Source organism: Pipistrellus kuhlii, unplaced genomic scaffold (genome assembly GCF_014108245.1).
Source record: "Pipistrellus kuhlii isolate mPipKuh1 unplaced genomic scaffold, mPipKuh1.p scaffold_m20_p_25, whole genome shotgun sequence".
Taxonomy (NCBI): Eukaryota; Metazoa; Chordata; class Mammalia; order Chiroptera; family Vespertilionidae; genus Pipistrellus; species Pipistrellus kuhlii.
Genome location: NW_023425524.1, coordinates 3479516 through 3504033, shown reverse-complemented (window position 1 = coordinate 3504033; position 24518 = coordinate 3479516). Strand labels below are relative to the sequence as shown.

At 40.2% G+C, this 24518-nt stretch overlaps 1 long non-coding RNA gene across 1 annotated transcript in view; it reads right to left on the bottom strand.

Moving 5' to 3' along the window:
* Positions 1 to 24518, bottom strand: part of LOC118727656 — a 225953-nt gene that overhangs the window by 150005 nt on the left and 51430 nt on the right. The window lies entirely within an intron of this gene.

The window sequence follows — 24518 nt, the reverse complement described above, 5'->3', positions numbered from 1 at the left end:
TGCAAGTAGAAAACGTAGCTAACAGTCCCGCCGCATTCTTAGAGAATTCATATCTGTTGGGACTTTTCAACAATATCCCTGCGACAGATTCTTGACTTTGCTTCAATCTTGATTACAGTCTACACAATGAACAAAAAGTATTTCTACACAATGGCAAATCCTAGCTGAAAATAACATTGTTTGAGTTTAGCGGGAGACTTTTTTTTTTTTTTTTTTAATAAAACCTCCCACTTTGTATTTTGAAAGAAAAAAAAAAATACACACTGGAGAGAACTGGTGTCTTCTTCATAACAAATTATATTTCCATCTGGGACAATGTAGGTAGCACAATGACGAAGACACGGGCAGAATAGCCTCTTAGTTACATGCCGTGCATGTCTCTGATGGATGGGTGTCTAGCTCTTTGGGTGTTTTTCCTTCTCCAAGTCTCTCATCACATCCTAGCTCCAGGAATCCAACAGCCTAGCATTGTGGTTGGTGAAGGTCCTCTGAGGGATGATCCCAATCAATCCCTCAGTAGCTGTCAGGTTGGAAAGATACTCAGCCTTCCTGAGCCTCAGTTTCCTTATTTATAAAAAGTAGTGACAACAATTCTTCCAAAATTGTTGTGGAACTGAGACAATGTGTAGAAGTGCTTCACTCGCTGCCAAAAATATGGTAAACTGCACTATATTTAATATTACATTGGCAAAGATTTTAGAATAAAAGAATGATTTTCTGCTCTTTTGAAAAAAACACACAGCCTTTGAAAACGAGGAAACCCCTTTTCTTCGCTGCAGGACAACACCCTCAACCAACCAGCTTATAGTTACTAACCTCTTCCTACACCTGGTCAATAGGTTATTACTCTTCTATCAAGTACATTCAACCTGCTCTCCTCTGAAACCCTTCCACCCCTCAGAGGTCTGAGCGCTCCTCATGGGCAGGGCTTTATTCCAATGTTTTATTTTTTATTTTCATTCTACCCTTATGACCACTCCTCGAATCCAAGTTTATTATCACAGAACTATTATTGTTGCACGTCAAATTCCAAAAAAAAAAAAAACACCATCAGGCGATTTTGTTTCACGTGACGTATTATCAAACAATAAAGACACGGGTCTAATCAAACACGTGTCCTCAGTCTGTGAAGACATGCCCCCAGGTTGACCTGCAAATTTGGTTTCATAGCACCGGCTCCTCTAAGAAAAAGAAACAAAATAAGAACAGAACGTTCCCACTGATCACCTCTGAAGAACCTCCCTCATGTAATGGAGATGTATTCAACTATAAGATTTTTTTTAATGGGTCTTTTTAGTGAGTTTCTTATTCATAATTTGCCTTTAATGATGAGCTAGATGAAAATATTCAGCTTTCAAAGTTCATAGATACCAGTTTTCTATTCCTATATAAAAAAAAACTACTCCAAATCTCAGTGTTCTTAAAGGGGGATCATATTTTTAAAATATATTTTTATTGATTTTTTTTTCCAGAGGAAGGGAGAGGGATAGAGAGTTAGAAACATCGATGAGAATGAAACTTTAATCAGCCGCCTCCTGCACACCCCCTACTGGGGATGTGCCCACATCCAAGGTACAGACCCTTGACTAGAATCAAACCTGGGACCCTTCAGTCTTCAGGCTGGCGCTCTATCCACTGAGCCAAACTGGTCAAGGCAAGGGACACCATTTTATTCCTCTTATTTGCTCATTATTGTATAGGCCAGTCATGTAGTTCAGCTAGGAAGTTCTGCTGATGTCACCTGGCAGCTTTATGTACTAATTTGGCCTCACTTGTACCTCTGGAAATGGGTGGTCATAGTCAGCAGGACAGTCCGGGCTGGTGGCAAGGCTCCCAGTGCTCAAGAGCAGAAGATGCAAAACCTCTAGGGACAGCTTCATGAATCACCATTTCTGCTGCATCTGTTGGTTAAGGCAAATCAAGTGGCCAAGCCCAGAGTCACACATACACAGAGAGGAATTACAGCAGCCAGGTTGAAAAGAATCTACCACACCACATACACCTTTATGAGAGTAAATTAAGCCATAAACCTCATCTTCCTGATTTGTTTAGCTGACTTTCTTTTAGTCTATCCTGAGTGTCGGGTGCCATTGATACAAGAGGGATATATAGGGTGTCCCCCAAAAATGTATACACACACTTTTAAAACATTTCATCTTCAAAATTAAGCTATCAGCTATTACAGTGTGTAGCTATTTTGGGGAGACACCCTATATATGGCCAATGCACTAAGAAATTTCATCTCTGGGTGGTGAGCATCTCAATGACCCTGTGATGTGGTTAGTTGGGATTGGCTGAACTGATGGATCTGGTCAGGTGATCCAGAGATGTGTGCCACCCAACACAACACAGACTGGACAAGAAACCTTCTGTGTGTTGTTTATAAACCTAACCTCATTACAACAAATTCATAGAAACAAGCAAGTCTTGAAATAATTTTTTTTTTTTTTTTGCTTAGACCAAGTTAATTATGACACTTAAATGATAGCACTGGTTTTTGATCCCCACTTGAGGCAGATTAAAGTAATGGTTAAGAGCTTGACCATGAAAAATCATCATCATCATCATCATCATCATCATCTCAATATCCTCATTATAAAATAGAGGCTATACTATAATCATGCAATTATATTGTGAAATATCGGAAATCTTAGTTTTCATACATAACAGTGTGTTGTTTGTTACAACTAAGAAAGGAAAGGAAACTTCTTAATAAAATGTTTGAGTAAAAATCCAACATTTAAATTCACTCAAGTGTCCACAGTGTCTCAGTTTTGCCCTCTGCCCTTCAAGAATTTTAGAAAACTAAACATTACTGCAAGGAGAATACAGACGTAGCATACTGGTTTAAATTAGAAATTCACTTTCTTTCCTTGAAACCATTTTCTTACCAGACACAACATAAAGTGTGTGTGTGTGTGTGTGTGTGTGTGTGTGTGTGTATTCACTAGGATGGTAGCAAATAACTCCATATTTTCTTTCTGATAAAAACTCAGTTTTTTTGTAATGGATTTTTTTTTGTCCCTCACTCCCCAGGAGGTATTGAGCATGGGATAATGGAAAGAAAGAACACCTACTTGACATACCCTGAATTCATTCCAGCGTGAGACTCGGCTAATTCAGAGTCCAGCACCAACATTCATGATGTCAGAAGGAACGCCCACTTTCTGTGTTTTCAGTAAGGATTTTGTTCCAGGAGCCTTGTACTTAGGGCCAAATTTCCAGTTTTAAGAAAAAAAAATATAGTTTGCATCTATTGCAAAGTTGTGAGGCAGTACCCCTCGAGTAAGTAAGCATCTCTCTTTACTCAAGGTCACTACCAACCACGGCCAGAAAATTTCCTGTAGCTGACCATGCCTGACCTTAAGTTGTGATTGTTAGATTGGGTGGGTTATGTCATCACTCGAGCATTATTTAAGTGTGTTTCTCCTTTTAATTCAATTTCCTGTTTTGTTTTCTCGAAACCATAAATTGTCTCTTAAGAAAGTTTACAAAATGCATATTGTTCTCCCGTGAGACTTGCGCCGTTCTTCGGTTGGGCATCGCCTGCCAGAGAACTTTTTTTTTTTTTTTAAGTTTTCCTTTTACTGGTTTTGCATGATGGTTGCAACAATTCCCAAGTAATGAAAAGAGAATGAAGAATGCATGTCCTTTCCAGCACACAGCCACAATGTTAATGTTCAAACAAAGCAAAATAAAACAAAACAAAAAAACCCACCCTAATAGAGATCTGGACACCCAGCTAGCCTCCTCTCAGCTCCCTTATTGGAATTCAATATGTTTCCTATCTTTCCCTCCTCTTACTCAAAATAAACTATGTGTGCTCGAAGAAAATGTGTCCTGGAGGACATATGTGGTAATGGTCTTTGGGTCTAGGCTGGGCCCTAGCTCCCCTAACCAACTAACGAAGAATTCTTGGGAGACAAGACTTAAATTCTCTGAGGCTACATGGTCTCATTTGTAAACTAGGAGTGATGGAACTTACTTCATGGGATAGACTTGAAGATAAAAGAGAATTCAGGTGTCAGTGCCTCACAGAGTGTGAGCTGGAGCTAAACACGAATCTACTGTCTATTCCAGGATGACATTATCATCATCTGCCCTCGAGGCACAGTAGGTAGACTGAGTGCAGGGAAGGGCACTGAGATGGGTGGTGATGAAAGGCAAGCACCCTGGGGAGACCCTGATGGACTCAGTACCAGATGCCACCCTGCTAGAAGCCACGGAGGGTAATGTATATGCACAACGCTGGGTCTTCATTTATTTTTGTATCTTCAGCTGCACAAAACAGGCACTCATGATTGTTGCCCAATATTTTCTCGTCCACACATGTGTTCCTGGGCACAGTAACCTATGCTAGAAGTCCGTAAACTGTAGTTTGTGGGCCAAATCTGGTGCACTGTCTGTTTTTGTAAGTAAAGTTTTATTGGGACAGGAGCCACAGCCATTTATTGACGTATCATTTAGCTGGGTATGTGTTACAACGGAGAGTTAAGCGTTTACAGGGGAGTCTCCTTATGATCCACAAAGCCAAAAAAAATAGAGTTTCTATTTAGCCCTGGTGCTGAGTAGAAATGTTATCACACCTTGGCCTACGGGATTAAGTTACCTATTCACTCCTGTTGGAACAGAAGGTCTCCTGAAGAGTCCCTTAATGCAGGTGCCATGCAACTCAGAGGACTATGCTTTTTAAGCATAATCATTTTCCCATAGATATTACTGGCTTACTGCTTTTTAAAAAGAGAACCTGATTTTATTGGAGAAGGGAAAAAAGGTGAAGGGATTAAGAAGTACAAATCGGCAGTTACAAAATAGTCAGGGGGATGTGTAAGTACAGCACAGGGAATATAGTCAATAATATGGTCATGACTGTGGATGGCGCCAGATGGACACTAGACTTAGCGGGGGATGGGGGGGAGGGGAACCCTTATAAATGTCTAACCACCATGCTGTACACCTGAAGCTATGATGATATTGAATGTCACCTGTAAGTAAAAAGAAAGAGGGCCTATGATGTGAAAAGACATTCTACCAACCCCAGGAGGTATCCTGGGAAGATGAATGAAGGGTACCATATGCAGAGGATGACCAGGGGACCTGGGGTCAGCCTCTCCATGCTGACTGTCAGTGGTCTGGCAACATTGGGGTCACCACAGATGGCAAATGGATACCACTGACTTCATGTGCATTCGCAGCCCTTCCCTGGGTCTGTGTCTGCATGGATAATGTCACCACGTAGAGATCCTGGACAACTCACTAGAGGCCCGATGCATGAAATTCATGCAAGGCGCTTGGCCCTTCCAGCCCAGGCTTCATCCAGAAGGTCATATGGATAGTTGTGCTGCTGTCCAGCCTAATTAGCATATTAGCTCTTTATTATATAGGATGATGTGGCAAGAGAGACAGCTTGGTGGAAACCTGACGTGTACATTAGAGCCCTCATGCTACCATTCATTCTCCATCAGGGCTGACACCCCTGCTTGGGACAGAACACTGTGAACATGAGCCCCCAATTCTCCACGGACACCTCCTGGATGCTGGAACACATCTGCAGCTGTGGCCGGCTCACCCTAAGGAGGAGCTAACGCAATCCTTAATTGGCTTGGGGTCCTCTCCTCTCTCTCTGGAAGCTTCTCCTACTGTACTTACTATTCTAAAGAGGCCAAGTTGGCATGGCTTTTCGACTATCTCTGCAAAATCCATTTGGATCCATCTCTTCGACTACCACCACCAACCTGGCATGGGGCAAAGAAAACATCAGGCCAAGGAGTGTGGAAGCCACTGCACTTACAGCTACATCCTTTGCTTATTTGTTTCAAGCAGGAGGCCACCCAGATGCTGAAAAGCAGCAGCAGACTCCTGCAACGAGATTTCAGTTCCATCTGGCTAAAGGGTCCTCCCCGATGGTCAACCCCTCGCCGTGGTGCTCTTCCATCTTGAAGGATTTCCAGGCCGTCCATGCCCAGGAGAGCTGTCCATGTTGAAAGACTGCAGGACGGGACCTCCTCTCACCATCGCCAGCAAGTTCGGGCTGAGGTTCCACCCGGGCCAAGCCTGCGTGGCGGACTCCCCTGCAGCTCTTGGTTCTGTGCCAGCAGGCTCTCAACACACGGGGCTCCGACGAAGTTCCGCATGTGGGAAGGGCTGCAGCCTGAAGCCTGTGTGTTTGTAATGGAAACACGGCAGTGACCCCGCGATCCGGGTCTGAATCTGCGCTGCCATAAAATGTGTTTCTCCAAACAGAGCGGTGCAAGTGCCCGCGGTGGGTGGGGGTGGGGAGTTCTGTTAAAGGCTCCCTCAGGTAGGGAGGTCGCAGAGCCTCCTAAGAAGAAAACTATGCATGTAAGAAGGGCTGTTAAGGTTCACAAAAAAGATACTTTCACATTTAGAATTCTGAGGACAAGCCTCTGAAGTGAGGAAGGCAAGCAATCTTTTTTCTTTTTTTCTTTTTTTTTAAGAATTTTTATTGATTTCTAGAGAGGAAGGGAGAGGGAGAGAGAGAAACATCGATGTGAGAGCAAACCTTTAATCGGCTGCCCCTTGTACACTCCCTACTGGGGATCCAGCCTGCCATCTGGGCATGTGTCCTTGTCCAGGAATCGAACCGGCAACCCTTTGGTGCATGGGACAATGCCCAACCAACTGAGCCACACCAGCCAGGGAAAGGCAAGCATTCTTTCCCTCCTTTTAGACCTGAAGCAACTACAACACAGAAGGAGAAGGTCTTCCTCGAGGTTCATTAGAGACTCTGTCGGAATCACGGCTAACGTCCTTTGATACCTGGTTCAATGTTCATCCTAATGAATTATTCTCTGACCCTTGTTTCTGTAAGGCTGTAAACTAGCATAGATACTCAAACACAACACTTGTCAGTAAGTGAATCTGACAGATACCTTCTCAAAGAGTTGACCAACCTGAGAAAGAGAGTGAGGGAAGAAAATACCTGACAACTTTAATGATCTTATATAATAAAAGGCTAATATGCAAATCGACCGAACGATGGAACGACTGGCCGCTATGACACTCACAGACCACTAGGGGGCAGATGCTCAACTCTGGAGTTTCCCCCTGGTAGTCAGTGTGCTCCCCCAGGGGGAATGCTGCTCAGCCAAAAGCTGGGTGAGTACAGTGGCGGTGGCGGGGGCCTTTCTCACCTCCCTGGCAGTGCTAGGGATGTCCAACTGATGACTTAGACCCGCTCTCCATCAATCAGACATCCCCTGAAGTCTCCTGGACTGCAAGAGGGTGCAGGCCAGGCTGAGGATTCCCCCGCTCCCCCCCAGTACATGTATTTCATGCAAGCCTGAAATATATAGTCAACTGCGCAAATAATTATTTAAGGCAAAAAATTAAAGTTCTTAGAATAATTTTTTGCTAAACATAATAAGTTGGGTTAATGTTAAGGGAAAAAATAACAAATATATAGCAGAGAAGGGCTTTGTAAGCATAAAGCAAAGCCATAAAAACAATCTCTTTGAAAAAAGAAAGTTAAAACTCCCTATGTTAAAAACGCTATTAATACTACACTGAGGAGGCAATATTTGCAAAATATGTGGCAGACAAAGGGTTACTATCCTTAATTCATTTAAGAAAAGGTTCTTTTACATCAACAGGAAAAAGAGGAGTGCTTGATTGAAAAAAACAGACAAAGGACACAAAGAGGCAAATTACAAAAGAAAAATAAACACTGGAGTTTATGTTCAATTTTACCAGCATCGCACAATGCGTTTCACTTTTGGCTATCAATTTGGCAAAGGTTAAAAACCAGGATGAATTCCCTTTGATGGTAAGATTAAGAGAGAGCAGGCATTCTTGTACAGCGCCTGTTCAACGGCGGCGTTTCCATGTCGCTGAATCAACAACGGTGAAGGAGTCGGACAGACCCAGACCGCATGGAACTATGGGTCTTCCGGGAAAACAAAGAGCAGGGATAGGCATGAAACAGCCAAAGCCTTTGAAGGCCCTCAGTGTAGCTGTAGAGTAGGGCATACACTGTCACCGCTCCCTGTGTGGTGTGGACATGGGTTAGCATGGTTGCAACCCAATCTTTTGCAGGTGCGTGTGATGTATGTATGGTCCAATGGGAAGACACAATGTTTACACAGTAAAGGTTCTCTTTTAGAACGCCCCCAGATGTGAGGGCGGGATCAAGGTCAGAAAATGCAGTGCTTTTTCTCTTACTCAACATTAAAAGCAAGGAAGGAGCCCCATCAGTGTGGCTCGGTGGTTGAGCATTGATCTGTGAAGCTGCGGAGGTCACGATTTGATTCCCAGTTGGGGCACATGCCCAGGTTGCAGGCTCGATCCCCAGTAGGGGGCATGCAAGAGGCAGCTGATCAATGAGTCATTCTCATTACTGAGCTTCTCTCTCTCCCTTCCTCTCTGAAATAAATATTTTTTTAAAAAATAAGCAAAGAAACCAATGGGTATAAAACTATTTCTGCTTCTTGTACATAAAGGAAAACTTTAAAATTCATACAGGTGAACTGGACACACTCAATGTTTTATCTCTGGCAACCAATTCTGATCTTTAAAAATGGCTTTCATCCCACCCTCTGTTATTAGCAATTCCTTCCTCTTCTACAAAAGGACATGCTCCTCCCTGTGAGGGACTCCAAGCATTTCCAGAAATGCTTCAATCGCAATTAAATCGTTTCCAGGCCTTGAGGGATCTTGATTTCTGACTTAATTCAAGAGCACGGTCTGGGATGTTCATTGTTCTCTGGAAAAATGACCATCAACTGCAAAGGATGGACAGTCCCTGCCCTGTCCTCCGTTTCCCTCAGAAACTATACTATTTTCTAGTATAGTATATACTAGGGGTTGTCAGCTCTAGTAACTATCAACTTTGATGTCTGTCATCTGCAAAACTTCAGTGGGAAGATTCTTCCTTTGTAATATTTCCATCGTTCTTTGGATTGGTGACGAAACTCTGTAAGAACTTAAAATTACTATAACTTTCTATTTCCTCCTCGGGTCTGAATGAATAGCAATAATAGAAGGGCGTAGAAATGAAGAGTCTTCAGATTCTTCCTCCAAGGTACTTGGAGCATGGGCTAGAGAAAATCTGATGTTAACAGACATCGAGTCTCCCAGGAGGAAAATGAGAGGTGATGTGCAAATATCTTTAAACTGCATACCTGTGACCCATTCTAATGCTGGAATTTATTCTAAGAAAATAACTACAATTGCTCAAAGTTTCATGTACAAACATGATCCCTTATGCATTGTTGGTAATAGTAAAGTTTTAAACTACAACATTAAACAACAGCTTAAAATTTTTTAATAGAAAACTAGAAAATAACACTTTTGTTTTCTAAGACCTTTCTTTTTCTTTTTCTTTTTTTAAATATAGTTTTATTGATTTCTTGCAAAGAGGAAGAGAGAGGGATAAAGAGTTAGAAACGTCCATGAGAGAGAATCATCAATCAGCTGCCTCTTTGCACACCCCCTACTGGGGATGTGCCCGCAACCAAGGTACATGCCTTTTACCGGAATCGAACCTAGGACCTTTCAGTCCGCAGACCTATGCTCTATCCACTGAGCCAAACCGGTTTCAGCTCTAAGACCTTTCTGATACCAAAAAAAAAAAAAAAAAAAAAAAATGTTCTGAGTATATTTTAAATAAAAAGTAATTTATGAAACAGCATGTTTACTATATCCCAATATTTTAAAAATGTACATAAGGATGAAAATGACCCAAGGTATATCCTTTAAAAATGTTAATGGTCATTTTTTCCTAAACAGTAAAAATATGGATGTTGTGATTTATATTTTGAAATTTTCTTTACTTCTTACATTTTTTACAGAAATAATTGTGAGAAATGGATAATCATTTTAAGCATTATTTTTTTGGATATATATTTCAATGTACTTCTCAAAATGATGAACTATATAAATAAGTGGAATTTTTCTTTAGATGACCATGAGTTATCTGGAAATAACTGTTAAATTTTTACTGTTTCAAAAACATTAAAAAAAAAAAAAAAAAAAAAAAAAAAAAAAAAAAAAAAAAAAAAGCCTTTCGTTTCTTGGTAGAAAATTGCAACCTGACTCAAGTCATTCCTGTTATTTTCATTTAGGAAAGATAAAAGGGGAAAATTACATCCCAGAACTGTAGAAAACGATCCACATTTTAGTGTTTAAGTAAGTTATTCCCAGGTGTGGCTTTGTGTTGCCCATCCTGTTATGTCCAATAAATATTTCTGGTATTATTTCATTTTTCTCAAAAGAATTATCCAAATCTGTGAACCATCTTTGCCTCATCCACTCTTTAATCTCTCATCTGTAAATTCTCTTTGGTGCCCCTTTCCAAATGATATCGTTATGGTGGATCACTTTTCTTAGAACATTTAAACTACATTTTAAAACTCTAATAGTTTCTAATTGTAAAATAGTTCCTCATCAGTGTGGCAAAGTTAGAAAATACAAGTAAACGAAGAGAGGGAATGATCGAAATTCATAATCCTATAGTCCAGAGATTACTCTAAATCCCATATATTTAAAAAAGAGTTGTAACATTATTTCACTGAAGGCATTAATCTTTTAGTTACATTCTACCTGAGAGAGGATCCTATCACACCAGGGATAAATGTGTCCAATCACCTGTCTATTTCCATAATAAATCAAAGAACAAGCAACGAGATTGCTTTAGTTTTTAATCTTTGTCCAGGTATGAAAATGAAATGCCGTGTCCTGGCCAATGTTGCTCAGTAGTTAGAGCATTGGTTCATGCACCGAAGTGGTCAAGGGCACATACCTAGATTGCAGGTTCCATCCCTGGCCCTCGTTGGGGAGGGGTGCCTTTGGGAGATAATGTATCAATGTATCTCTCTCACATTGGCTTATCTCCCTCTTTCTCTTTCCCTATGCACTTTCTTACAGTTTCATTTTTGTGGTCAGGTCAGTCGATCAGTCATGTTGAGCTACAAATTGTTATTAAACTCCTGTGATCTGGGTATTAAGTGGCTGGTGATAGTCTTGTAGGCTGATTTCTGAGGCCTTTTGTAATATTATTCTCCCTGATTTGAGCATTCATTTTCCTTCATACCATACTTAAGATGAACTACAGTATATAGCTTGAGAAAACCTGCCAAAATATTTTTGAACAATTTATTTTCTGAACCCTTGTGTACCTGATGACATTTTTCCATTGCTTTCATATGTGAATTACTAATTGGCTGTGAGTAAAATGCTTCTATCACAAAATTTTTGCCTCAAACACTGTAAATATGGCAAAAAGTTAAAAGCCAGTATGACTTTTTTTTTTTTTTTTTTTTGGTTTCTTCATGCTAGCTTATATTTTTACCCAAATAACATGCACATTCTTTTTCTTTATTAATTTTGCCAAGAATGTGTTGAGGCTTTTGAATTTTATAAGTAAACATTGTTTTGCTCCACAAAATTTTCCTTAATTGTGTTAGTTCTTCTGCTCCAATTACTTTGATTTTTGACTTCGTGGCGTGGAAAACTCATAATCCTTATGTCAGATGCCTGTTCTCTGTCCTTCACGTCTTTCATGTTCTCATTTTCATCTCCTTTGCATTCTGCAAAAGCTTCTCAGGTTGATTTGATCCCTTTATTCTGTACCCTTCAAAAATGTTTACTGGCAAATAGAAGCCTGCAAGTTACAAACATGTTTACTTTCAAATGAGCTTAGCATCATACTATACTTATGATTTCTTCTTGCCTTTTCACATAGCTTTTTAATTTCTCTTAAATATGTTCAAAAAAGAACATGTTGACTGCATACATGAATTCAATCATACAGCAACTATTTATTGAGCATCTATTATGTAACAGGCATTGGTCCTTGCACATGTGATATTACAGTGCACAGGTCAGACAAAAAACTCCCACCTGTGTAATAGGAATCGCTAATCATACATTCTAGGATGTTTTCAACTCTCCACATTGCAACTATGAATCTTGTGTGTTTACAATTATTTCCTTAGGATATATTTCTAGAACTGAATTTATTGCATCAAGAGTATAAACATTTTAAAGGTATTTTTGACAAGTGTGCCAAAGTACCTTCCCAAAGGCTCATAGAATTTGTATCACGTGCCATAGATGAGCAACTAGGGCTATTTCAACACTCCCTGACACACCGTATCTTTCTCTTTCCTAATTAAGACAAAATTCCCCTTTGACCAAGCTAGCAACCTAAATGTAAACATGTTACTTCAGACATGGGACCAATAAGCAACAGCAAAACTCCCCTCATTTCCAATGTCAGTGCATTTGATTCGGTGAGAAATTTAAACCGACTCTTCATCATGTTGTCTAAAGTGTACCCCTAAGAAACTTCAGACACGTATGTGTAAAGATTTCATTAAAAATAATATAAATACTATAATAACAACAAGAAGAAGGGAACAAAGTAGCTTGGCCAAAATTAAGTCATTCTTGTGTTTTGGGAAAACGAGAAACCTGGCTTCCTCATTCAAGCAGTGATTCATTAATATTAATTGGTGCTGTTTTCCATGCAAGAGAGAAAACTATTCGAGATCCTAATCATTCCTCATTATAGTAACAGCGGGCTGTGCTTAATCTGCTACTCAGCGTTTCAGTTACAGAATCAGTTGACCTATAATTAAAAGATATGTAGGTCTTAGGGGGAAAGAAAAACAATTGCTAATGACAAACAGATACCAGTGACTTAAAACACCCGGGCCTGCCTCGCCTCCAGCTGCCCACCTCTGCCATCCACTGTCAACTCTGCTCAGGGAAATGGAAATGCTGGTCCTTCTCCGCTCTGAGATTCAAGTGTATGAACGAGCGTGTGTGTAGCGTTCGGAAGCAGACATACACCGAGTGGCCAGATTATTATGTTCTCCAAACGCATAATAATCTGGCCATTCAGTATATATATATATATATATATATATATATATATATATATATATATATATGAGGCCTGGTGGATGAATTTGTGCAAGGGTGGGGTCTGACCAGCCTGACCAGGGGGAGGGGACATGGGCAGTTGGCCTGCCTGCCTGATGGTCGAACTCCTGGACAAGAGGACAATTTGCATATTAAGCTTTCATTATATAGGATTATTATATAGGATATACACTGAGTGGTTAGTTTATTATATGTTCAGAGATCATAATAATCTGGCCACTCAGTGTATATCCAAATTCTGGAATGACATTTTTCTCTTTGTATATTTTATATGAATTCTTCTTAAATTTTCAGGTAGTTAAAACTTTCCATTTCTCCTTCATGGTATATATATATACATATATATGTGTGTATATATATATGTGTATGTATATATATGTGTGTGTGTGTGTGTGTGTGTGTAGACGGTCTTTTCATCAAACTTTTTAAACCACTTGTCAAAACAACCAACACAATATGTCAGCGCCATGCAGATGTGCATATCATGTAACAAGTAGAATGATAAAGAAATTCTTATGTTAACACAAGCGAGAAAGTATACGTTTTTGTGAGGACATTCATACTTGCCAAACCCTTCCAGGATTTTTCTGATAACATTGTATTTTCTTGACATATATAGTCATCACAGCAACAATTTGAGTCACCTATGCCAATTATCAAAGATAAACTTCTTTGTAAGAATTTCTCATTTGAGAATTATCTATATATATAAAAGCCTTAGCAACTGTTATGATGGAACAACCAAACGACCTAAGCAGCCAGGTGAGTGGTTAGGGGCAAGCAGGCAGGCAGGTACATCTCTGTGTACAGATGCCCAGTACTAACACAGATGAGCCAGGATTCGAAATCAAATAGATATGACTTGTTTTATGATGTCATAATTCAGCACCCCAAGCCTCAAAGTTTGTGAAAGCAAGAACAGACCTCACTATTTAATAACTCGAAATCAATTTTACTAATTTGGAGAAACTGGAGATATAATAATAGTACTTCATAAACAGTATCTTTTCTCAAAAAAGTTCAGAATGTGTCATTATTTTATTCCCCAGTATACTCATTAAATCCACTCACAATGCCATCATAATGAAGTCTTAATTACTTTAATGACTAGCCTGGGTTAATATGAGTTGTTATATTGACTGCCCATATAAAAGCTGCTAAGAGATTTGAAAGGTGACTTTTAAGTAAGCAAAACATCTCTAACTCATCTCAATCTTATTCTTTGATTAAATCAGCAAGGAAAACTCTATAAAAGACACAGAAAAATTCAGTTTCTAGTTTGTTTCTTCAAAAACTAGAATTTAAATCTCATTCATCCCAGCTAGCTAGCTGATATATTCTATAACATGCTCACCTGCTCTGTACCTCTGTATTTTCTGAAATGGTAGAGTTTGGCCCACGGCTAGATACAAGCATCAGCTAACAGGGCAGTAAAGCTTATAATTACCTGTTTATGCATAAAACTACTCATTTGTAGGTAGCAAAGGAAGATTTCCTTCAAGGGATTTAGGACAAAATCTGCCAAGTTTAGAAACCACTGGACTTTTGCTAGTTTCAAGTTCAGAACCAAACTTGGGTTGTTGGGTTTCTATGGGGTTTTCCTCTCCTCTTCTGTTGGCAAAAATGGGACTTTCTGTTTCTAAGAAAGTCAGTAATAAAAATGCTCTTGGACATTTAAATTGCTTCACAAAACATTCTCATGAGTTAAGTACTATAAATGAAAAAAGCAACATAAGGCTTGCATTTCCCTTCAACACACAAGGGATGCAAATAAAGGGAAAATGTTCGTGCAAACATGTTTGGGAATACACTCCAACTTTGAAAAATCGTTAGACATCTGATGAGCCCAAGTGCAGCTGGATCTTGCTCATCTGTGACTCTTTTGTAAAGGTAATGCATTATAAATATATATATATATATATATATATATATATATATATATATATTAAAAATTCATGTATGGGATGATACCAGTGGAATAAAAAAAAAATCCCTCTGCATTCATCAATGAGCCAGAAAAATTCTAAGACAGACTTTAAAAAATAAAACAGGAAAAAATGGCAAAGTTTCATCTCTTGCAGAACACAGTTACTTTTGCTACAAAACTCATCAGAATTACAAAACCCAGGTGAGTGAAATCTTGAGGATGAACTGAGTGTATCAGGTTCAACAGTCAGACTGGATTGGGTTACAGTCAGGGGGTCCCATCTAAACAGTAGACTTTTCCCGATTGGAATATATGGGTAAAACTAACTATCTTGATCATTTTTTTATTTCATCCATGTTTTGACTACAAATAGTTTTAAGGTATGAGTAAATTCAGCTATTCTTGTTGCACCCAAAGAAATTAGGTACTCATCATTTACTCATCTTGAACAGAATTCTCTTTATTAAGTTGTTTCTTTTCAGATAAGAGTTATCAGGAATATTCCCCAAGGATCAAAATAGAAACCTCCGTTTCAGGCATTTATTTTATTTCCATGATCACTTAATGTATCCTGCGGGAAGCTAATTGCAGCATGTCATAAATGCAACAAGTTTCATCAAAAGGTTGAAGCATTTCCCCACACCTAAAGATTTCCCCACACCTAAAGATTTGCATAGATGATCGCTTGCTGCCAGATGAATGTCCAACTGCAGGGATCAGGCCTAAACCAGGAGTCAAACATCCCCCAATGGGGTCCCAGATTGTGAGAGGGCACAGGCCAGGCTGAGGGATCCCCGCTCCTCTTGCACAAATTTCATGCACCAGGCCTCTAGCTTATAATAAAGAGAAGTAGCAACCTAAATGTGTTTGTCTAATAGTGGGGATGAAGTTGATAAATATGTGCCATAGAATAAACCATGGGTGAAAGAATGGCCTAGCTATTATAGATTAAAAACCATAGTCCCCTGTGAGCACCCATAAACCTGTAGTGATTTCACAGAATGAGGGGTTCACTGCAAGGTGCTCTGAGCCCTAACATGTGCTCTGTGACTGAGTGCCCTGCGTGATGAGATGCACACAGACAGCATGGCACTGATTCAGTGTATTGGTTGTTCCTGACAGTGGTTTACAAAGTTTGGTGAGAAAAGATGGTCTAGGGAAGGAGGTGATGTGAGCAAAACGGACGACACCCTGTTACTGGTTCATATGATTACTTCCTGCTGGCCAGACCTCCTTATCCTCAATCTACATGTTATTGCCTCCTGCTGGCCAAACACCTGAACAGCCGAAGGCAGTTTCTCCAATCTAACAATGCCTACAGTATAGCAAACTTACCTTTGATGGGTATATCTACTTTGCCTTAGGACAAATTGTGTTAATAAAGAGCAATGTGTCTGAGATTAAGGGGAACTTGGTTTCTTTAGCTAAATTTCTTCTGGCTCCCCAAAATGCCTTCCAAAATTATGTTTTGTCTCTAGATTCTTTAATAATTTACCACAGCCCTTCTCCAGATTCCTGAACCCTTCTAAAGGCTAAACAAGACCCCGAGAAGTATCCATTATTTTTTTAAAATATATTTTATTGATTGTTTTACAGAGAGGAAGAACAAAATTTAAGATTAGAAATATCGATGAGAGAGAAACATCGATTAGCTGCCTCTTGCGCGCTCCCTACTGGGGATGTACCCGCAACCTAGGTACATGCCCTTGACCGGAATTCAACCTGGGACCTTTCAGTCCGCAGGTTGACGCTCTATCCACTGAGCAAAACCGGTTTCGGCAGTATCCATTATTTATGCAATAATCAAACTAAGTGGTCAGGCAAGGAGACATATTTCCTATTGGAGATGTTAAGTTTATAAGATGAGATTTTGTCAAAATAATGTGATAATCTACTGACAAAATATGACTGAGGTTTTTAGCATGGATCATTCTTTAGTTTCTTAACTCTGCAGTCATCACATCTAAATTCAAGACAAGTTCAACCTTCAATCATGTAACTATATATATTCCCCATCCTTTCTTTCCTCCTGCTTTTCTCCTTCAGAATTTTGTCATGACACATAGACTACATCCCATACAGTCCTCCGGAATGGGACTCTTCAATATTCATATTTTCCTGTTTTGTTTTTTTAAGTACCGGTAAGACTTCAAATTTTTTTCATGTGGCAAATTATGTTTCAGGTCTTAATTGGTTTTGCCCACTTACCAGGATTATCTTTCATAATCTACTTTTAAGTTTTGTTCCTATTTGTGTGTTTATGTGTTTTCTTTGCATCCTAGTGGGTGAGGGGGGAGTGCATGATTATGAGGCTCAATTTATAAGGATGTAAAGAGAGGGAAGTTATTCATCAGAAGGGATGGTATGTCCCCATTTTTTATAGAGAGAACTGTAGATCTTCATATTTTTAATAATAAAGAATAATCAAATGATGTGGCTCAGTAGTTGAGCATCAACCCATGAACCAGGATATCACCATTTGATTCTTGGTCAGGGAACATGCCCAAATGGGAGGCTTGATCCCCAATGTGGGGCATGTATGAGGTAGCTGACCAATGATTCTCTCTCATCATTGATGTTTCTCTCTATATATCCCTCTCCCTTCCACTCTCTGAAATCAATAAACACTCTTTTTTTAAGTAAAGGTAAAAAGGTTTACTATGTCCTAGATAGGAAGTGCTGGGTCCAGGATTAAAATTTAGGTTGTCAAAACAGTCCTGAGCTGGGCTCTCAACTCCATAGCTGGGCTACTTCCAATCTGAGGGAACAATGTTGAATGAATGCTGATGCTATTATTATTATTATTATTATTATTATTATTATTATTATTATTCCTCACCCAAGGATATTTTTCCCATTAATTTTTAGAGAGAGTGGAAAAGAGAAAGACAGAAACCCCGATGTGAGACGCCTCGACTGGTTACCTGCAACCGAGATATGTGCCCTTGACCAGAATTGAACCTGGGACCCTTTAGTCCACAGGCCAACGCTCTAGCCACTGAGCCACACCAGCCAGAGCTGATGCTTTTATTTTTAATACAGTGAGCCAAGGGGCGTGGTTGGCTCTTTCTCTGGGCTCAGGTGTGGTAGGTTTTCGGGGTGTAAGCCAATGTGCGCCCTGGTTATGAAGTAAATATTTTCTTGACTCCTTCCCAGCCCTTCTCATTGGAAATGAACATCCCTAGACATGGGGGGAGTGTGAAGGCAAAAGCAATGGGGATAATGATGTGACAAAATCACCACCGCAGCCCAGAGCTCAGGACATCCGCCGCCTGGATGTGGAGACAAAAATCATTTATGAAAAATGAGGCTATTTGGAATCTAATTTTGTTTGCCTGGATCTGTAAAAGTACTACAATGAAACCAACCTCGGTGAAAGGGAAAAATACATGTGAAGTCCTGAGTGGAAAAGCTGAAGGAATGAAACGAGCAAGTCTCCCCGATCTTTTTTTATCTACCGTGGCTCTGAGCAAACCTGGAAACTTGGGCACAGGAGGCACAATCGGAGTGAAAATGAGCATTCTCTGCAGGAGGAATCTATATGCCACAGTGAGAAGGATGTATAAGCAACGTGTCTTAAAATGCCCGAAAATAGTATGTGAAGGATCCAATGAGCCTCTTACATTTTTGGGTGTTTTATAAAGTGTTCTTTATTTAATTGGCAACAAAACGAGGTGCTTTATAAAGAGAAGTGAATGAGCCTCCTATTTGCTCTGCCCCAAACAGAAAAGACACAGATGAACAATGAAAGGGCATGAAGACATACAATTATTTGGGGAAGAAAAAAATAATAGTAATAGTAAATATGAAAAAGTCCAATTCGCCCCACCAATGTGGTTCAGTGCTTGAATGACCATCTATGAACCAGGAGGTCGTGGTTCAATTCCCTGTCAGGGCACATGCCTGGGTTTTGGGCTCGATCCCTGGTGTGGGATGTTCAGGAGGCAGCCGATCAATGATTCTCTCTTATCACTGATGTTTCTATCTCTCTCTCTATCTCCCTTCTTCTCTGAAGTCAATATATATATATTTTTTTTTCAATATATTTAATTGATTTTTTACAGAGAGGAAGGGAAAGGGATAGAGAGTTAGAAACATCCAAGAGAGAGAAATATTGATCAGCTGCCTCCTGCACAGCCCCTACAGGGGATGTGCCCTCAACCAAGGTACATGCCCTTGACCAGAATCTAACCCGGGACCCCTCAGTCCACAGGCCAATGATCTATCCAATGAGCCAAACCAGCTAGGGTCAAATACAATATATGTATTTTTTGAAGCCCAATTCTTTTATGGAAACAGCTCTTGGTGCAAAAATCTACCCATTGGCTCTTCTTCATAGAAGACGAAGGTTGAAGCCTCCTTGTCCTCAAAGGAACTCCTCTCTTGGTTTGCAACTGTTACATTTTCCAATCCACAAACAGCTCCTTGAATATGTGTGCCCCAATTAAATCACCCTTACTGTGTTTGCGATGACCTCATCACTCTCAAAGACTGGCGCATATCCCCTTGGTGAAAAGATGCTACACCTAAACAAAAACCTGAGTTTATTACCAGCCTACCAATTTCACTTCGTCTCCTCTCCCTACACCGAGAGTTCTAGTTACAACATTTAGAAGCTCTCTCGCTGAATGCGTTTTCTTCCTAGTCACTATTTACTTTGCACATAATCCGGAAAAGATGGTTGGCTGCCATTCTTGCGGTGTTACTAAAATATTGCTTTAACGTCCTCAGCTAATACGGCGTACACGAGCAGATGACTAAGAGAGGAGCTGAATTTTCATATTGTGCTTTATCACATGGTGCACAGTCGAAAATTGGCAGGTTTCGGTAAACACTGCACACAGTACAAGAGTGTAAGGGTTTGGGTTCTCTTGACCGCCCTTTGCACAATTTCCCTACTGTTCTCCTTTTAATTAAATTTCCGAATCCAAGTTCATGTTTGCTCCAAACCATAGAATTCCAGTTATAATTCACATATTTTGGTAAGAAAATAGGACATGTGACCCGCAAGTATACTTTCATCAATTATATTTGTCAATAGGAAAAGATGCTATTGAATATTGTTCACTTTTTCAATTTGGAAATCTAACTCCTTTGTACTGAAGCTTTTAGAATTCCTTTTTTTTTTTTTTTAACTCAGTCTATACCTTTAAGAGGTTCCAAAATATTTCTGAAGTAAAAGAATAACCTAGACAAGTCATGTGGGAATTAGTCTCTGAAGGCTTTTAATCATGTCAAGGTGCTATGCTCCAGTGCATAAGATAATTCTTGAACAAGTACCTAAAATTCTGCTTCTGAGCTCCAAGTAAATCTTACCATAATTTTCCAATCACCAGGTCTAAAATTTTATAGTCTTTTGAGTTGAGAAAATAAAGGTGTTTCTGAAAAACCTAAAGCAAATACAGAGAACTAAGACCTCAGTCACTTCAAGGATTACCTCTCAATGCAGGGACTTGTTTCTTAGGATAATTCTCAGTACATTTTCAATAATGATGCCTGATTTGTAACCTGAAAATGTAAATCTCTTTACCGCATGGTATCTATAGACTGGACCGATTAGTAGGTTAGTGTGTCCATTATAGTCATGAGGGGAAAAGAGGGCGTTTCCACAATGTAGGCTTTTATAAATGTTGTGTATGCAAAGTCCTGTTTAGCAGTGGTATATACATCATTCATAGAAAAAACAGATTCTGGAAATTCATTCAACAGGTGTCTGATAGTAGCTGAACCACACAACCTTCATAGACATGCAGTGAATGGAGCCTAACTTCCAATAGGGGAATGGGGTCATATCACTGGCCAATAAACAAATAGATTAATTAATTATACATCTTAAGGAAGGTCCCAAGGAACCTAACAAAATTCTGAATTAAAAAAAAAATAGCAATGGGGAAGTGGAGGAGGAACCCCGTGGACGGCCAGTGCCAGCCCTATGTGGAGCTCGGACAAGAGTGTTTTCGGTAGAGGAAACTGTTTATTAAGATCTTGAGGTGGGAAAGAGCTTGGCATGTTCCAGGAATCAAAACACATTAAAAACATGAGATATGGGGAGGAACATGATGATTTAAAGGTTAGGCGTTAAAAGAACTGGTTCATAGCTAGTCAAAGGATATCTTGTAGAGATGGTTGTTTTGGGCCTTTTTAATCCTCACCCGAGGACATGACATGCTGAGAAAAAGAGAGAGAGAAAGAGAGAGGGAGGGGGAATATGTGTCCCAACCAGAGACTGAATCCACAACCCAGGCATGAGCCGTGCCTGGGAATCTAACCGGCAACCTTTCAGCGCACAGGATGATGTTCAACCCACTGAGCCACTCCGGCTGGGCTAAAGATAGTATTTTGAATTCAGAATCTTCATTTCCATGTCTTCCCTTCACCTTCCCTGTGACACCCTTTTTCCCTAAGAGCCTTGGAGATGTAAAGTTCACTGGAGCAGTGAGGATGGGGCCTTAAGCCCTTCCCTGACCTCTCAGGAGCAAACTGAATGGCACTAAGGATCTCTTCTCTTCCGTTAGAACAGAAGAACGCCATTGTCTGTCATCCTGCTTGCTTCATTTGTTTGTAACAATATTTTCTGGGTCACCAGCCTTCTCAGCATCAGGACAGCAAGCTTCCTAGAGACTGGTCAAGAAAACAGAGTCGCCCAGCTTTTAAGGATCTCTCTCCAAGTTTGGGCTCCTTCCGGGGGGGCCCTTCCTTTTGTCATATAATTCAATTCCACATAAAAGACTATTTCTCAAAGCCCAATGCCCTGGGAGTCAATGTGGGCTTGAATAGTTCATACATTCTGAGCTTAAGATTTCACAGTTGGGCGTTCCTTCGGAAAGCTGCTCTTTAGGAAAATTGGGCCTGCTGACTTTCTGAACATTCCATAGATTTTACGAGGTAGAATGATGAGTTCGCCATAAAAGCATAAGGCTTTACAGATTCCATTTCCTAGAAAATGCACATCAGTTTAAAGGAGGAGGAAAGAATTGGACTGCACAAAATGTCTTTCAAATTTCGCTCAATCTACATACTTGAAAAACGGCTTAAGGTGTTAGCCAAACCAAAAACGCAACTAAGTTTACCCAATTCTGATTTATACCATGTATTAAACCCACTTCCAATTGGGTTGCTTCCCACAGTGTGCATTATCTGTTGGTTGCTTTAAAATATAGACCAACTTCAGCAGAACATTATATAAACAGAAGGGAATTATCCCCTCTTCCTGCACTAAACGTGAAATAGTATCCAACGTATAATTCATACTCCACGTTATTGGCCTTGTTTTCTGATGTAGGTCAAAAACAAATATCTTTTAAATAAAATCATTGGCGAGCCATTGTTTTGTATTACAATAAAAAAAAAAACCTCATTAATCTGTATCTGGAGAAATGTAAAGTGATTCGTAGTGCCTCTGATTTTTACTTGTGCATTTCACTGGAATATTGCTAGAAAACTAAGATGTACATAAACATGTTGTCTTACTCAGCACAGGGCACACGCAAAAGAACATGATTGCTGGATGTCACCTCTGACAAATTTAATGATAGCAGAAAACCTATGTCTTTTCTCCATTTCTACTCTATTACCTACAGCACGTAGGAAAGGCTAGTAATGACATGTGTGCCATTATGGCCAATGTTCTCAGGCGAACACTGAGTCTATAGGGGACAAACTGTAGTATATTGTATTCGGGTTGGTTGAAATAACCAGCCCCAGAGCTCAGATCGGTATCTGAACTTTATCCGAACTATCCAAACTTCCTCTGGTTTGTGAGTCAGGCCTGAAAATCTCATGAGAACAGATGCTCTCGTAACGCTCCCTTACTTTCTGTTTCATTGTGAGAGCGAGGTCTCCACAGGAACTCCTAGGGGCAGGTGGAGGTTGGCGGCACGAGGTCCGGGATGGCATCTCCCATTCAAATCAAAATCTGTCATTGCTTTTATCCATTGGGGGTTCCAGCCCTTTTCTTTCCTGGTGTCCAATCCTCCCTCCTCTGGCCTACTGGCATCTTCTCGGTTTCAGCAGTGAGCTTTGCCTCATCTGAATACCCTCTCCTTGTTTTGGATTTCCCAGGCTCTTAATGCACACAATAAGTATACCTGCAGCATTTTCTTTTTTTGTTTGTTTGTTTAAATATATTTTATTTATTTATTTATTTATTTACAGAGAGGAAGGGAAAGGTATAGATAGTTAGACACATCAACAAGAGAGAAACATCGATCAGCTGCCTCCTGCACACTCCCTCCTGGGGATGTGCTCACAACCAAGGTACATGCCCTTGACTGGAATCGAACCTGGGACCTTTCAGTCCGCAGGCCAACGCTCTATCCACTGAGCTAAACCTATTTGGGCTACCTTCAGCATTTTCTATGTGCCTAACACTGCTGTGGCAGGAAACAAGAAAAAATCCTGCTCTGGTGGAATGTAACTTCTGGTGGGACTAACAGAGAAGCAAAAAAATAAATAAGATACAGAATAGATCAGATGTTTCTATAAGGCTTCGCAGGAGCTATTCCACTCCCGGGAATGCTTTTCCCCAGAACTGCTCACGAATTGTTCCTTTTTGTAGTCTCATTTTGAATGTCACCCCCTTAAAGAGACTCTCTCTGGGATTACTCTGTCTGTAATTGTCCCCCAGAACCTATTCCATGACCCAATTACATCTGAACACCCTGAGACCGAGTAGGATGGCAGAATGGGCCAGCGACTAGGTACCCAGTCCCCAACCATGAAGGTATAGAGAAAGGAAATGAAACATCAGCTTACGGGGAGAACAAAAATGAAAAAAACGAAAGAACTCACCTTCCCTTTTATGAAATAGCCACGCTGCCCATGGCCACTACCCTCTCCACACCCTTCAGATTATCCAGTTTCCCTGCCAGAGCTGGAAGTAACTGGCCATTCTGGGGGGACTGAGCAGAGGACATTGAGATTGCCTGAAAAGTGGAGTCATGCTGACCCATTGCTAGGGAGAAATTATTTCAAAAGGACTGCTTGCTTCTGGCGTTATATACCACGATTGAGACTTGTCAGCATCCAAAGCCTACAGGTTTGGCACGGAAAGCAGAAATCTGGCGTTTTCAAAGCTCATGTGTCCCAAAGCTGGGTTGCTGGAAAACGCTGGGAGTCCCAAATTGGTGTCCACTTTGGAATATTTGGCTCAGGGAAAATGTATATTCTCATGCCGCAGGAAGTTGGTTTGCAAAACAAAGGCTGAACTGGGGCCAAAAAGCAAGCACCATTTGCCAGAGTGGAGATGAAATTCGATCGTTTGCTGCACAAAGTTTCTTTCTAAAAGTCATTTGCAGCTGCCGTGACACGTCTTTAAAGTTGTAACAGGCATAACTGTTATTTAGGAATTTCCAACAGAGGGAAACAAATTCCACTTGTTTACATTTAAACATGATGTAGAGAGATACTGGATGTAAACATCATAGATTGGACAAAGCAAAGCACATGAAACGTGGCTCAAATCACAGCGCAGTCTTCAGTGGTCCAGAGCAAAAGCAGAAAATTGCCATTTTCATAGAAAAGTTGTACTTACTATGATCCCAGGTCACAGACTTTCTTACTATCATGTCAATGTCATAGGATGATGAGGGGAAAAAAGAGTTAAAAGAAAGTTTTAATTCTTAGATAATGGTCACCTTCCTTAAGTTTTAATTCCCTTGGAACAAAGGAGTATTATTATAGAAAC